This window comes from Benincasa hispida, chromosome 9 (assembly GCF_027475165.1).
Source record: "Benincasa hispida cultivar pf3 chromosome 9, pf3_genome.v1.1, whole genome shotgun sequence".
NCBI classification, from domain to species: domain Eukaryota; kingdom Viridiplantae; phylum Streptophyta; class Magnoliopsida; order Cucurbitales; family Cucurbitaceae; genus Benincasa; species Benincasa hispida.
Genome location: NC_143486.1, coordinates 7,997,929 through 8,012,368, shown reverse-complemented (window position 1 = coordinate 8,012,368; position 14,440 = coordinate 7,997,929). Strand labels below are relative to the sequence as shown.

Here is a 14,440-nt window from a genome sequence, read left to right as displayed (position 1 = left end):
GTCAAATGATGGAGTCCCTCCAAGAGATGTGTGGACAACCGTACGCTCAGATTCGGCACAAGGCCCTCAAGTACACTTACAATGTGTGCATAAAAAAAAACCAATTAGCTAGAGAACATGTTCTTAACTTGATAGTCCATTTCAATGTCGCTGAAATTAACGGTGTGGTCACAGACAAGCAAAGTCAGGTGTCCTTTATTTTGGAATCTCTTCCAAAGAGTTTTCTTCAATTCCGCAACAATGCAGTAATGAACAAAATATAGTACAATCTGACTACCCCTCGGAACGAGTTACAAACTTTTCAATTCCTTATGGAAGGTAGGGGACTAGTAGAAAGAGTGGTAAATGTTACCCATTGTAAAAACTTCCATAAGGATTCTTCCTCTAGAATTAAGTCTGCTTCTTCATCTTCTGGTACTAAGAAGATTCGAAAAAAGAAAGGAAAGAAGGGGAAGGCTCCCAATACTGGCAAAGGCAAGGGAAAAACTAAGGTTGACAAGGGTAAATGCATCCACTGTAATGTGGACGATCACTAGAAATGCAATTTCCCTAAGTATCTTACTTAGAAGAAGAAAGAGAATGAAGGTAAATACGATTTACTAGTCCTGGAAACTTATTTAGTCGAAAATGACCATGATGCATGGATACTTGATTCATGAGCCACTAATCATGTTTGTTCTTCTTTACAGGAAATTAGTTCCTTCCAGCAGCTAGAAGATGATGAAATGACACTCACGGTTGGAACGGGAGATGCCATTTTAGATTATGCAGCGGGAGCTGCTAAGTTGTCTTTTGGAAATAGGTTTTTGTTTTTGAAAAACTTATACATTGTTCCTAAGATGAAAAGGAACATTGTTTCTATTTCTTGTTTAATTGAACAATCATACTCAGTTTCTTTTAATTCAAATGAAGCGTTCATTATGAATAATGGTGTGATTATATGTTTAGCTAAACTAGAAAACAACTTATATGTGTTAAGACTAGCTGAATCAAAAGCACTTTTAAATCATGAGATGTTTAAAACTGCTAATACTTAAACTAAAAGGCGAAAAATTTCTCCAAGTAACAATGATACATACCTTTGACATTTGAGATTAGACGACATAAATCTTGATAGGATTAGAAACTTGGTAAAGAATGGATTTCTAAGCAAGTTAGAAGATGAATATAAAGGCTAGAGAAAGGTATGAATACTTCATCTCTTTTATAGATGATTATTCGAGGTATGGTTACTTATACCTAATGAAACATAAGTCTGAAACATTTGAAAAATTCAAAGAGTATAAGGCTGAAGTTAAAAACTTATTAGATGTTAAATCAATAGGATGACCTAGGCGACTTAGTCTCAATCCTGAGTATATTATGAACTCCTGTTCACGAGAGATTTGTTTTTATTTGCATGGGTGAAGGTGGCTAGATCGCCGGCCCAATATACTTACCATTTTGGGGACAAGACCGAGTGGGAAGCTGGAAACATAATAATACAAGATGAAAGTCACTCATTCCCTCCTTGAGTATAGTATAAGTAGATGAGTGTTCCTTTAAGTGGTGTCTCCAGGACTTGAACAAAAAGTTCTACCCTCTCATTGGCCTGAGAGGGGTTTCTGTTTATTGGTTGGACCATAGTTGTTCATTAGAGAAGTACTGGTACTTAAGGAGTCAGAGGTAGCTCATGGGTAAAACGATAATTTAATCAATTGGAGTTACGAACACTCATTAAGGACTAACTTATTGGTATTGGTTTATATCCATGGACATAGAAATATATTTGTAGTGAGAAGAGTACAGTTGTGGGCCTTTAGTAGAATGTACCCATAGTTAACGAATATTGATTAACTTGGTTAATGAGTTTAATCAATTAATCTCATATCATAGGAACTTCTAATCTACAGATTCATCAGGCCTCCTCGTTAGCTCATTAGAGGATACTTAAGAGGGATGATTTGAAATCTTCAAATAATTTGAGGAAACTATATACTAATGTGATTAATATATAATTAATCCTTGATATGATCTATAATTAAATTGGAAAGTAATATTTGAGTAAGATTCAAATTAATTAATTCAAGTGAATTAGATTCACAAAGAATTAATAAATAAAAAAGTTTTGCACATATACATGGGATGTATATGATAATTAAATGTATACATTAAATTATGTTTAATGTATAAGTAGTTATTTAATTATTGGGCAAATTAAAATTAAATACGTGTTATTTAATTGTAAAAATTAAATACGTGTTATTTAATTGTAAAAATTAAATACGTGTTATTTAATTATGTAAATTAAATAAGTGTTATTTAATTAGGCTAATTAATTGAATAGGTGTATTAATTAAATGAGATAATTAATTAAATAAATGTTATTATTGGGAAAGATGTTTGGTCCTTATCTATACAAAGATCTCCTCATGACCCTTTGGGCATATACAACCCTAAATACATAATTCTCATTGCAGAGAAACTCTGACAATACACAACTCCCTAGTGTCATTGTGCAGAATTTTCTCTAAGCCTTTCTACTCTCCAAAATCTTATTCTCCTCTCCCTTTCCCAATTGTTGGATACCACCTATCCCTCTATTGAAATCCTAGAGAATAATGAGGTAACTCTCGTGGTAGTGTTCGAGATCGCTCAAAGATTTGTTCATGATCAAAACCATTTAGAAATCCTTTCGTGGGAACCTTGGAAAGGATTATTCATGGCACTTGGGGAATCTACAAAGGTAAGAATCGTTCTGACCTTTTCCCCAATAGCATACTAGTTTACATGTTTATTCATTCTATTTAGTATAATGATTTTGTTTATTGTAAAAATTGAATTGTGGGATGCAAGCGATCTCACATGATAACATTTCTGCTGCGGGATTCGATCCCTTTAGATTCATTTTACTTGAAAATGTATTTTATATTTCTGATATGAGAAGAAATTTAGTATCTAGCTCTTGTTTGTTAGAACAATTGTATAAAGTATCTTTTAAATTAATGAAGTGTTCATTAGCTCAAGAGGAGTTCAAATTTATTCTGTAAAACTTGAAAACAAATTATGTGTGTTAAAACCAATTGAGGCAAAAGCTATTTTGAATACTGAAATGTTTAAGACAGCTGAAACTCAAAATAAAAGGCAAAAAGTTTCTCTTAATACCTATCTTTGGCACTTGAGGCTTGGCCACATTAATCTCAATAGGATTGGGAGATTGGTCAAGAGTGGACTCCTAAGTTAGTAGAAAAAAACTATTTTCCTCCATGTGAATCATGTCTTAAGGATAAGAAAACTAAAAGAACTTTTACAGGAAAAGATCTTAAAGCCAAAAAAACTCTTAGAACTTGTCCATTCAGATCTCTGGTCCGATGAATATCAAAGCATGAGGAAGGTATGAATATTTAATCAGTTTTGTTGATGATTATTAAAGGTATTGTTATATTTACCTAATGCATTACAAGTCCGAAACCCTTGAAAAGTTCAAGGAGTATAAGGTTGAGGTTGAGAACCTATTAGGTAAAACAATTAAAACACTTTGATCGGGTGGATGGAGAGTATATGGACTTGAAATTTCAAGACTATTTGATTGAACATGGAATCTAGTCCCAACTCGCAGCACCAAGTACACTTCAGTAGAATGGTGTATCAGAAAGGAGAAATAGAACCCTGTTAGACATGGTTCATTCAATGATGAGCTATGCACAGTTGCCTAATTCGTTTTGGGTATATGCAGTATAAGCTACAATATACATTTTAAACATGGTTCCTTCAAAAAGTGTTTCTGAAACACAGTATGAATTATGGAGAGGGTGTAAAGGTAGTTTATGTCACTTCATAATTTGGGGATGTTCGACCCACGTGTTGGTGCAGAACCTAAAGAAGTTGAAACTTGTGCAAAATTGTGCCTATGGATAGGATATCTCATGAAACAAAAGGTTGTGTGTTTTATTATCCTCAATATGACAAAGTGTTTGTATTGAAAAATACTACATTCTTAGAGTAAGACCAAATGAGAGATCATCAACCTCGCAGTAAACTAATATTGAATGAAATTTCCAAAGAAGCTACAGATGAACCAACAAAAGTTGTGATCAGGACGATTCTTCAACAACAGTTGTTGATGGAGCTGGTACTTCTGGTCAGTCACATCCTATTCAAGATTTGAGAGTGCCTTGACGTAATAGGAGGGTTGTTCAACAGCCCAACCGATACATGGGTTTAACAAAACTCAGATCGTCATACCTGATGATGGCATTTAGGATCCATTGACCTATAAATAGGTAATGAATGGTGTAGATCGAGACCAATGGACCAAAGCCATGAACCTCGAAATAGAGTCTACGTACTTCAATTTGGTCTGGAAACATGTAAATCAGCCGATTGGGGTAAAACCCATTGGCTGTAAATGGATCTACAAAAGGAAACAAGACCAAGCTAGTAAGGTACAAACAAGGCTCGACTAGTGGCAAAAGGTTATACCAAAAGAGAGGGAGTGGACTATGAAAAAACCTTCTCTTATGTTTCCATGTTAAAGTCGATTAGAACACTCTTGTCCATAGCCGCATTTTATGATTATGAAATTTGGCAAATGGATGTCAAGACAGCTTCCTAAATGGCAATCTTGAAGATAGTATCTATATGGCTTAATCAGAGGGGTTCATTGAATAGGGTCAAGAGCAAAAAGTTTGCAAGCTCAAATGATCTATTTATTGGTTGAAAAAAGCATCTAAATCCTGAAATATAAGGTTTGACACTATGATCAAATATTATGGTTTTGAACAGAATGTTGACGGACCTTGTGGTTTGCAAGAAGATTGTCAACAAAACTGCAACATTCTTAGTATTGTATGTAGATGATATTCTACTCATTAGGAATGATGTAGAATTCCTGACTGATATTAAGCAGTGGCAAGCAACTCAATTCCAAATAAAATTTTAGGAGAAACTCAGTATGTTCTTGGAATATAAATCATTTGGAATCGAAAAATAGAACGTTAGCTCTGTCTCAAGCATCGTATAGACAAAATGTTGTCTAGATATTTGATGCAAAATTTCAATGAGTTTGCATAAGACCGGACCACAAAATAGTCACTTTTACTTTATAATGTCGTTTACTGTTAAGACTGACTATTTCAATTCAATGACCTACAATCTTAATCCTGAGCAGACTATGAACTTCTGTTTATTTGGGATTATCCTTTAATACACATGGGTGAGAGTGGCTCATCATCGTCGACTCAAAATACCTTCCATTTTAGGAATAAGACCGGGTAGATAGCTAAGGACATAGTCCTGCAAGTGTTGTCTCCAAGTCTTGAACAAGGGGCCTCAAACCTCTCATTGGCTCAAGAGGGACTCAATTTGGTGGTTGGACTACAAACTAATTGTTCATTGGAGGATCAGTAGGACTTAAGGAGCAAGATGTAGTTACAAGGGTAAAACGATAATATTGACGCAACTATAATTACGAATAACCTGTGAAGAATCGGCATACTAATCATGGTTAAATCAAATGTAAAAATATATCTACAGCGAGGAGAGTGCAGTTACTCGGCTTTAGTGGAGTATCCTGATAGTTAACAATTGTAAGTCTATTAGGTCCCAACTCACATCAGATTAACCTTTAGAATAGTGTGATCAGAATGTGAAACGTTCAAATTCGGCTTAGGGAATTATAGTTAATTATATGCGATATAATTAACATAATTAAATAGTTTAATCGTTGAATTAAACAAATTGAAGAGTTACAAACATTTAAATATGATTTAAATATTACAAATGAATAGGGGTTCATGTTTGAAATTGGTGTTTATTATTAATTTAATATTTGATATTCAATTAATTTTATTAATTAAATTGTTTAATTAATTATTATAATTAATTTTATTTAAAATTATTTTAAAAGAAACTAATTTGATTTTAAATTACAATTCATTTTAAATAGAATTTATGAAATTCAATTTTAAAAATGAATTAGGGTTAGTAGGAAAATCCCACTTTTCCCACTATCTTAAATTCCTATTTTTTTTTGTCACTTAATGCATGTTGATGTGGTATCGATTTCTCGTGCAATTTGAATGCATGAATTCTTCTTTAAATAGAAGATTTTTCCATTCAGAAAAAGTTCCATGCAATTTTGGCTTTTGAAACTTATATGTTCTCTCAAAATTAATAGACACCAAAACTCTTCCAATCTAAAAAAGTTCCCTTTAAATTAGTCACAAAATTGGATCCCACAATCTGTTCTAAGGCCGGAGAATAGTGAGGAAGACTCTAGCGGTGATCCACGAATCGTTCATGATCAAAATTGTTCAAGAGATTGCACCAATTTGGAGTTTCTACAAAGGTTGCATTTCTGAAATCCTAATTTCTTGTTATGAACTTGCATGCTTAATTCCTAAAATTAATATAATTAGAGTACTTAGAATCCTGATTGCTTCCACATGTGCGTTGTATACTTTTACAAGAGATTGTTTTTATTTTATTTAGGGGATCGATTTTAATACAAACTAAAATACTAAACTAACAAAACAATTAACGTGATCAAGTATGAAAATTTTCAACATGATGTCCTAGTGTATAAATTTCCATCGATAGATTTACTAATTAAACTTAATTGCTTTAATTTTTGAACCAATATTATCAAATATATAAATATATATATATATATATATATTGAACCAATTAACACAACACCTAGATCTAGAATTCTTTACCCTTTCTTTCACTTAATTACTAATCTCTAATCTCTTGAAACTAATAAAATTAAGCAAAGCATTAGAATTCTTCATCAATAATCTTTATAAAATGTCTCATATGAACCTTCCTTATTAAAGCCAGATTACAAAGTAGGAAATCAATCAATTGTTGATCAAACAATCAAAGCAATAAGAACGACCATGCTAAAAATTAATCGATGCCAATTGAAATCAAGATTCACAAAATTTTAGAAATAATCCAAGGAATTTATCTACCCCTAGAACAATAAGAAAATTAACCAAACATGATTTCCATAGACATAACCAAATTTAAAATACTAAAACTATAGAGAAAAGTTAAAGACAAGAGAAGTAGAGAAAGCATTATCTAACAATCTAATCTCGTCTTCAAGACAGAACCGATTCTCATTTGCTCTCCAATCGTATCTAGCTCTAATGAATCTTTGAATTCTCCTCAAACCTCTCTCTTTCACGACCTCCAAAATCCCATGACCTGATAACCTATTTTGAAGAGACAATGAGCTTTTATAATGTTCGAATCGCCGCATTGCCACGGTGCTATCTAAGAAAACTCCCTATGTCAAACTTTACCGCAGCATTGTGGGGCTAGGTATAGTATCATGACACTGCCCTGCTTGTTGGATCTCAACCTTGGCTTTTTAGCTCCAATTTTCAACTCCTTTTACCCTATTTTCATGCCTTGGGACTATTTTGTTATTCCTGAAGCTATTTTCTTCATGAGCCACTAATTTCGCTTAAATTCTCGACGTTCCTTCAATAAAATATAAAATATGCATCAAAGAACACATTTTATGTAATCTAACCAAATAAAATGGGCATCAAAGAAAGCACTTTTTGATTCTTTTTTAGTTAATAGGTGTACTTAAATATCTCAATTAGATTGTTACATTCTTTTTTACAACATATGGCATCAGAAAGTCAAACATTTAACTTTATAATTGGTAATATAAGTACTGTTAATTAAGTTAGGTTGATTTTGATAATTATATTTATACAAACACTTACAAAATCTTTGAATGAAGGCTTATTTAAAGATAAAAATGACTATAAATATTCGCGAGGTTAATGTTAAGATGGTAGCACTTATCCAAATTTAAGACGTAGTTTGATAATATGAGAAGTATAGGGCAAAAGAAGAAAGAAAAAAAAAAAGTTTTAAGTGAAACTGAAAAACGACTCCACAAAGTTTTAGTTTCTAGAAGTTTCATAATTCAAAGATATCGTTGGATAAAGTGTCTGTATTTTTGTGAGCATTTTCTTTTAGGATTCAGTTGAAAAATAAGATTATATATATATATATATATTAAATAATCGTGAGTGGTCTTTGTTAATTTTATAATTCTTTATTTTCAAAGTAATTTTCTACCAACACATATGTGTTTTAGGATATATGGATTAGATGATATAATATTAAATATATTTTCATTCATCAACTTAAGTTTTTGGTCAATCATTTGTGATTTAACATAGCATGAGAGGTCCTGTATGTTAAAATCTCTATAATTTCATTTCCTGTCCAATTTATATTTATTTCCACTTATTGAATCTTCTATATATTTCAAGCTCACAAGAAAGTGTTAGATAGTATAATATTAAATTTATGTTTACCCATCAACTTAATTTTTTTTTATCAATTAGTGATTTAACTTATATACTTTAGGTCAAGGGGAATCTTGATGAGCTCAAAACTTATTTTCTTTTCTACTATATGTGGTAAAGATATAGATCAACAATACTAATCAAACGAAAATATGTTGGTCCAAGCTAAGAAAAATTAATGTTTGACTGGTAATCATTTAGGTTTCATTTGGTAATCTATTTTTTTTTTTAAATTAAGCCTACGGATATTATTTCTACCTCCAAATTTCTTCCTTTGTTATCTATTTTTCACCATTAATTTAAAAAATCAAGCCAAATTTTTAGAACTGAAAAAAATTATTTTCAAAAAGTTATTTTTGTCTTTGGAATTTAGCTAAGAATTCAACCATTGTAATTAAAAAAGATGCAAATCATGGTAAGAAATGTGCATGAAATAGGTTTAATTTTCAAAAACAAAAACCAAATAGTTATCAAACGGGGCCTTAGTTTTTTGTTTTTTAGTTTGAAAATGAAACATATATACCCTTCTTTCACCCTAAATTTCTTGCTTTGTATATGACCTAATCCTTCTCTCTTTTTCTTTCTCCCCTCTTAGAGCCTGTTTGGATTGACAGAGAAATTTTTTTTTTCTCAAAAATGTCATTTTTATTTAATCTCTTTTCATAAAAATTGTACACTTTGAAAGTATTTCAAGAACTATTTTGAGTGGTTATCAAACATTTCAATTTTTCCAAAATGACTTATTTTCAAAATTAAACACTTGGAAATTTAAACTAAATGTTACCTTACTCGTCTTCTTTTCAGGTTAGGTATATAGATTATAACAAAACAACAACAACAACAACAACAACAACAACAACAACAACAACAACAACAACAACAACAATAATAATAATAATAATAAATGAATGAATGAATGAAAGCACTCAGGGGACCCTAAAACTTAAATGTTTTAACAATGTTATATGTTAGTAGTTGAGTGTTTGTTAATAGCAAAATACATCTTTTTGTATTTGGCTATTTATTGTTTTGGTAAATTTCAAAGGGGTTCTTGATTTTAAAATTTTGTGAGATTTTGTGGGATTATATGTATTAACTTGAAATTTTGGTTTATATTTTATTGTGAAAAATTAGCATAAGAATTAAACAAATGAGAAAAATGATAGTATCTATATATATAAAAGAAAAAGAAAGGAAAATTATATAATTTATTCTAAAATTGGTTCCTTTTAAACTCAAGAAAAGCTTCAAACAAATTGGTCACTATATTAATCGTAGGAGCATTCTTTTTAACTTTTTTTTGTAAGGCTAAGAGTATTAATACAATTTTTGAAAGTTCAAGGATATTCTTTAAACAACTATCAATAATTTGTGTTTATATACTAAGTAAGAGTATTTTTTAAGGTTTTTTTTTTTTTTTTTTTTTTAAGTTTAAGGGTATTTTATAAACTTTTGAAAGTTTAGGTTATTTTTAAACAAAACGCTAAAGATTTCAATCCAAACTAATGATAAAAATATTTTTGTACTTTTTTTGTGAAAATTTAAGGATATTTTTGAAACTTTTGAAAGTTTAAGGGTATTTTCAGACGTTTTATTTAAATATTGTTGTTTGAAAAAATAATTAGCGAAATATGGTACTTTTAAAAATATGTTGAGATTTGTGGTAGTGTGTCAGCTTTTTGAGAAGTTCGAGGGTTAAAAAAATTAAAAAATTAAGTTGAGGGTTGAAATCCCAACCTAAAGTAAGTCGAGGGTTGAAATTTTTACCTAAAAAAAAAAAGAAAGTCAAGGGTTCAAAACTCATCCTAGATAGGTCAAATCTTCAACCCTCGACATCCTGTTGCACCAGTCGAATCCTGCCGCTCGCATGTGCCTGCTATCTCGAGAACCTGCATGCGAAATTTCATCACCTCGCCTCTTCAAACCTCAACTTTAAAGCCTCTACCACTCCACTTTCCTACCTATTGCTTTTAATCTATGGGTTGAGTTTCAAACACTCGACATATGGTCTTTTAAACTCCACTTTTCACCCTTATCAGATCACAAATCTCATATAAAAAATAACACACTCTGACTCTGCCTCTTATTCTCAGGTACGGGTTCAAGTACGGGTGGATGACGACAAATTTATCAGAGTGCATAAATGGAGTCCTCAAAAGAGCTCAAATGTTGTCGATAAATACTTTTATCCAAATAACATTCTTCAAGTGCATAAATTATTTCGAAAAAAGAAGAGAAGAAATAAGAGCTGATTTTTTTTCTGGTAATCAACCATTTGTTTCAAATATATTTGTAATCCTAAGTGAGTAAATATTTAGGTACGCATACGAAAAAATTAATAAATGGGCTGCAAGATCTAGTAAACATGAAGTACAGTCATATGATCGATATGAAGGTGTGTTTCATGTGAAGACTGGACGTTACAACCTCAATGCTAAAGGAGGAAATGTTCAAATACTGAGGCTAAACGGGTATGAGCTGTACTGTTCATGTAATAAGTGGCAAATGTTTGGCATTATATGCTCGCATTTTATGGTGGTTTGCTCTCATTTTAACATGAACTACGAAGATTTTATTGGGGACTACTAAAAACTGTCAACGTACACTACATGTTACTCTCCTCAATTTAAACCTGTATCACATAAAGGTTACTGGATCACGCCTGATAGACCAAAGAGTTCATGATACTATAACGAGATTGATTAGACAGAACCAAGCACTCAACTACGATGTAGGTTTTGTAATTAATTAGGTCATAATCGAAGGAAGTGGCCTTCTTTACAAAGACAGGCTCCAGACAATTAGAAATTTTTGTCATTAATATTTTTATCTTGTAAATACTATTTTTATTTTGTAAATAATATTTGTATTGTTTTTTTAATTTTTTTATTATAATTTATTAAGCTTTACATTATTTTTATGTTTTACTCGTGAAATAAATAATTTTTTCTTTTAGATCATGGCTTTAAATCTATGATCAATTGATCTTGATGTTCTGTACGACCAATCGATTCATCGATCATCAGTTGTACGGGAAGATCGTACCATTATTGAGATATCTTATAGACGTCGAGAGGCAGTTGTTCATCGCACTATCTCAGTCTACCCTAGAATACTATAATTACTTCGTACATCTGGATTTTATGAGTTGCCAGATTGGGATTCATTCAACTAAATTGGCATCTCATCACAGCACTAATCGAGAGATGGAAGCTTGAGACGCATACATTTCATGTGCCCACTAGAGAGTTCACTATCACTCTATAGGACATAGAAGTGTTGCTCGGATTACCTGTTGATGGTGAGCCAGTTTCCAGAGTAATGCATGATGACTGACTAAATATTTGTATACTGTTACTTGATGTGACCACACCCGCCAATAAAATTAAAGGATTGAACAGTTTGACATGGTTAGGGACACAGTTTCATGAGCTTGCTGATGATGTAGATGAGAAAGCCATCCTGAGATATACATGAGCATATATACTACAGATGATGGGTGGAAGTTTTTTTTTTCTTTCACAAATTAGATCATTTCGTTCACTGATGTTCCTGTCATTGTTAGCTAATATCTATGATGCAGGACGGTATTCTTGGAGTGGAGCATGTTTGACATGGTTAGGGACACAGTTTCATGAACTTGCTGATGATGCAGATGAGAAAGTCGTCCTGAGATATACACGAGCATATATACTACAGATGATGATTGAAAGTTTGTTTTCTGACAAATCAGGTCATTTCGTTCACATGATGTTCCTGTTATTGTTAGCTAACCTCTATGATGTAGGACAATATTCTTGGGGTGGAGCATGTTTGGCATGATTGTATAGACAACTATGCAAAGCAACAAAACCTGAAGTTCGTGAAATCGTTGGGCCTCTGATACTTTTTCAATTATAGGCTTGGGAACGATTTCCAACAATGACTCTACAACTCCGACATGTAAATGATGCTCAATTAGTAGGACGAGCCTACAATTCTCGGTATGTTATTTTATTCAATGTAATTTAACAAATATTTTTATATGATTGATATAGTTAATTTAAAATCTAAATTATTAATTTAAAAATATAGATGGAGAGAAAAATTTTGTGTGACTAGGACAGTTACACATGTAGTTAGTCAACACAAATACATGTTTGATCTATTTCAACCTGGTCAAATATATTAATACTGAACCAAATAGAACTTTTTATAAAATTTTTTAATGTATTTGTCTTTAATATTTTTTAATATAATATTTTATATTTCAAATTATTTGGGAGCCTTACAAAGATGTCATTGACACTTTACCCAATTTCTGTACAAACGGTCAAAACATATGGCAAACGATAAGTCCTCTCATATGTTTTCATATTGGTGAGAGGCATCTTCCTGATAGGATAATGAAACAATTTGGTTTCCAGCAGGATGTCCCATCGCCTTGTAATACTGAACCCCTACTGCATGATGTCGACCTAAGAACTGGAGATTGGTGTTAAAAAGTTACATATTTAGTAGTGCGATGGCACTATCGTACAAGGTTTATTGCAATAGGGGTTTCTATTAGGCAATTTGATAGGGATGCCACTCAAAATTACATCAATTGGTATAATAATATTACAAGGCACTATGTTACTCGTCTGAGAGCAGTTGTGAGTCATATGGTACATAAATAAATATTGTCTTGATATTTTTAATATAAATTTATTTTAAATATTGTTTAATCATTTTATAATTAACAAAGATCGGATAACAGTAGCCTCTGTGATGTTGCAAATGATCCAAACCTGGTTTTTGCTATATGTAGTAATAACGAGAGCTATATGGAGGAGATACATTATATGTACGATATACCTATTGCTCCTCTACCAGTTCCTAGACGTAAAAGACCTGCTCAAGTAGAAGAAGATGAGTTTGATGAGATTGTCCACAATGTGGAAGAATTGCCTCCTATGATGCAGACGTAGAGCCATACTTGTTATGTTACTTTGATGATAATGATGCCAACATTTGGTTCAAGATATTATAATTCAAAGGTCGATCCATTGTCTATATACCTGCATGGACATAGGCGCGGTCGTGGAGAGCATAATTATATTTATACTATGAAGCGCCTGTAGAGGTAACAGAGCAACATCAAGAGGAACCAAAGCAACATCAAGTTTAAAGTTAACGACGACAACCAGCTTGAAATCGACGACGTCCGCCTTATGGGACATATTGATTTATTATTATTATTTTTAAATCAATGAGATACATTAAATTTTTGTATTAATATGAACATTTTAATTTACATTTTATTATTTTCAAATTATGGAAGAAAAAATGAATGTGAATTTATTCTTTTCTATGATGTCTCTTAGAGTTAAGAGTTAAGGATGTTGATTTTATTTATTATTAAGAAATACAAGAACATCCTTAATTAAGAATTATAGTTACACAGAGTACCTTAAACATGGTAAAAGAATAACATGTTGGAAAGATGGTTTTTAAAAAATGGTGGTCGAGAATTCAACACTCGACGTGCATTTGTTTTAAAAAAATATCCCAACCTTTATTGAGTGTTGATCTCAACATACAAAAAAAAAAAAAAAAAAAAAAAAAAAAAAAAAAAAAAAGTGTATAAGTCAAACTGAAAAACAACCATATTTTTTTAAAATAGTTTTGGAACTATGATATTTGGCTAATTAATTTCAAAAGCTATAATATTAAACCAATTTTCTCTATTTTTAACACGAAGTACAAAGCTTAAGAGTTTCTTCTATAATTCAACCTAAATTATATAACATTAGAAAATAATAATTATACAAATTCTTTTAACATAAAATATGTTCATAAATTAATTAATAATACTTCATAGTCACAACCTAGCTAGTATATAGTAGGTAGATACAACGAGTTTTATATGATTAACCCAATTTATAAGAGTGTATTTGGTTTAATTTTTTAAATATTTAAAGTATTTGACAACTATTCAAAATAGTTTTTGAAAAGCTTTCAAATTGTATTTCAAATTGTTTTTATCAAAAGAATTTAAATAATTATGATTTTTTTTTTTAAAAAAAACACAATTTTCTCTAGTAGATCCTAAATCTACCAATCACATATCTTCACAACGTTGATTATTCGCTTTTCTC

The 14,440-nt window shown here is 31.3% G+C and overlaps 1 pseudogene; it reads left to right on the top strand.

The window, feature by feature from the left end:
• The first annotated feature begins 11,280 nt into the window (after positions 1–11,280).
• LOC150033613 (serine/threonine-protein phosphatase 7 long form homolog) lies at positions 11,281–13,527 on the top strand (annotated as a pseudogene).
• Positions 13,528–14,440: the final 913 nt, after the last annotated feature.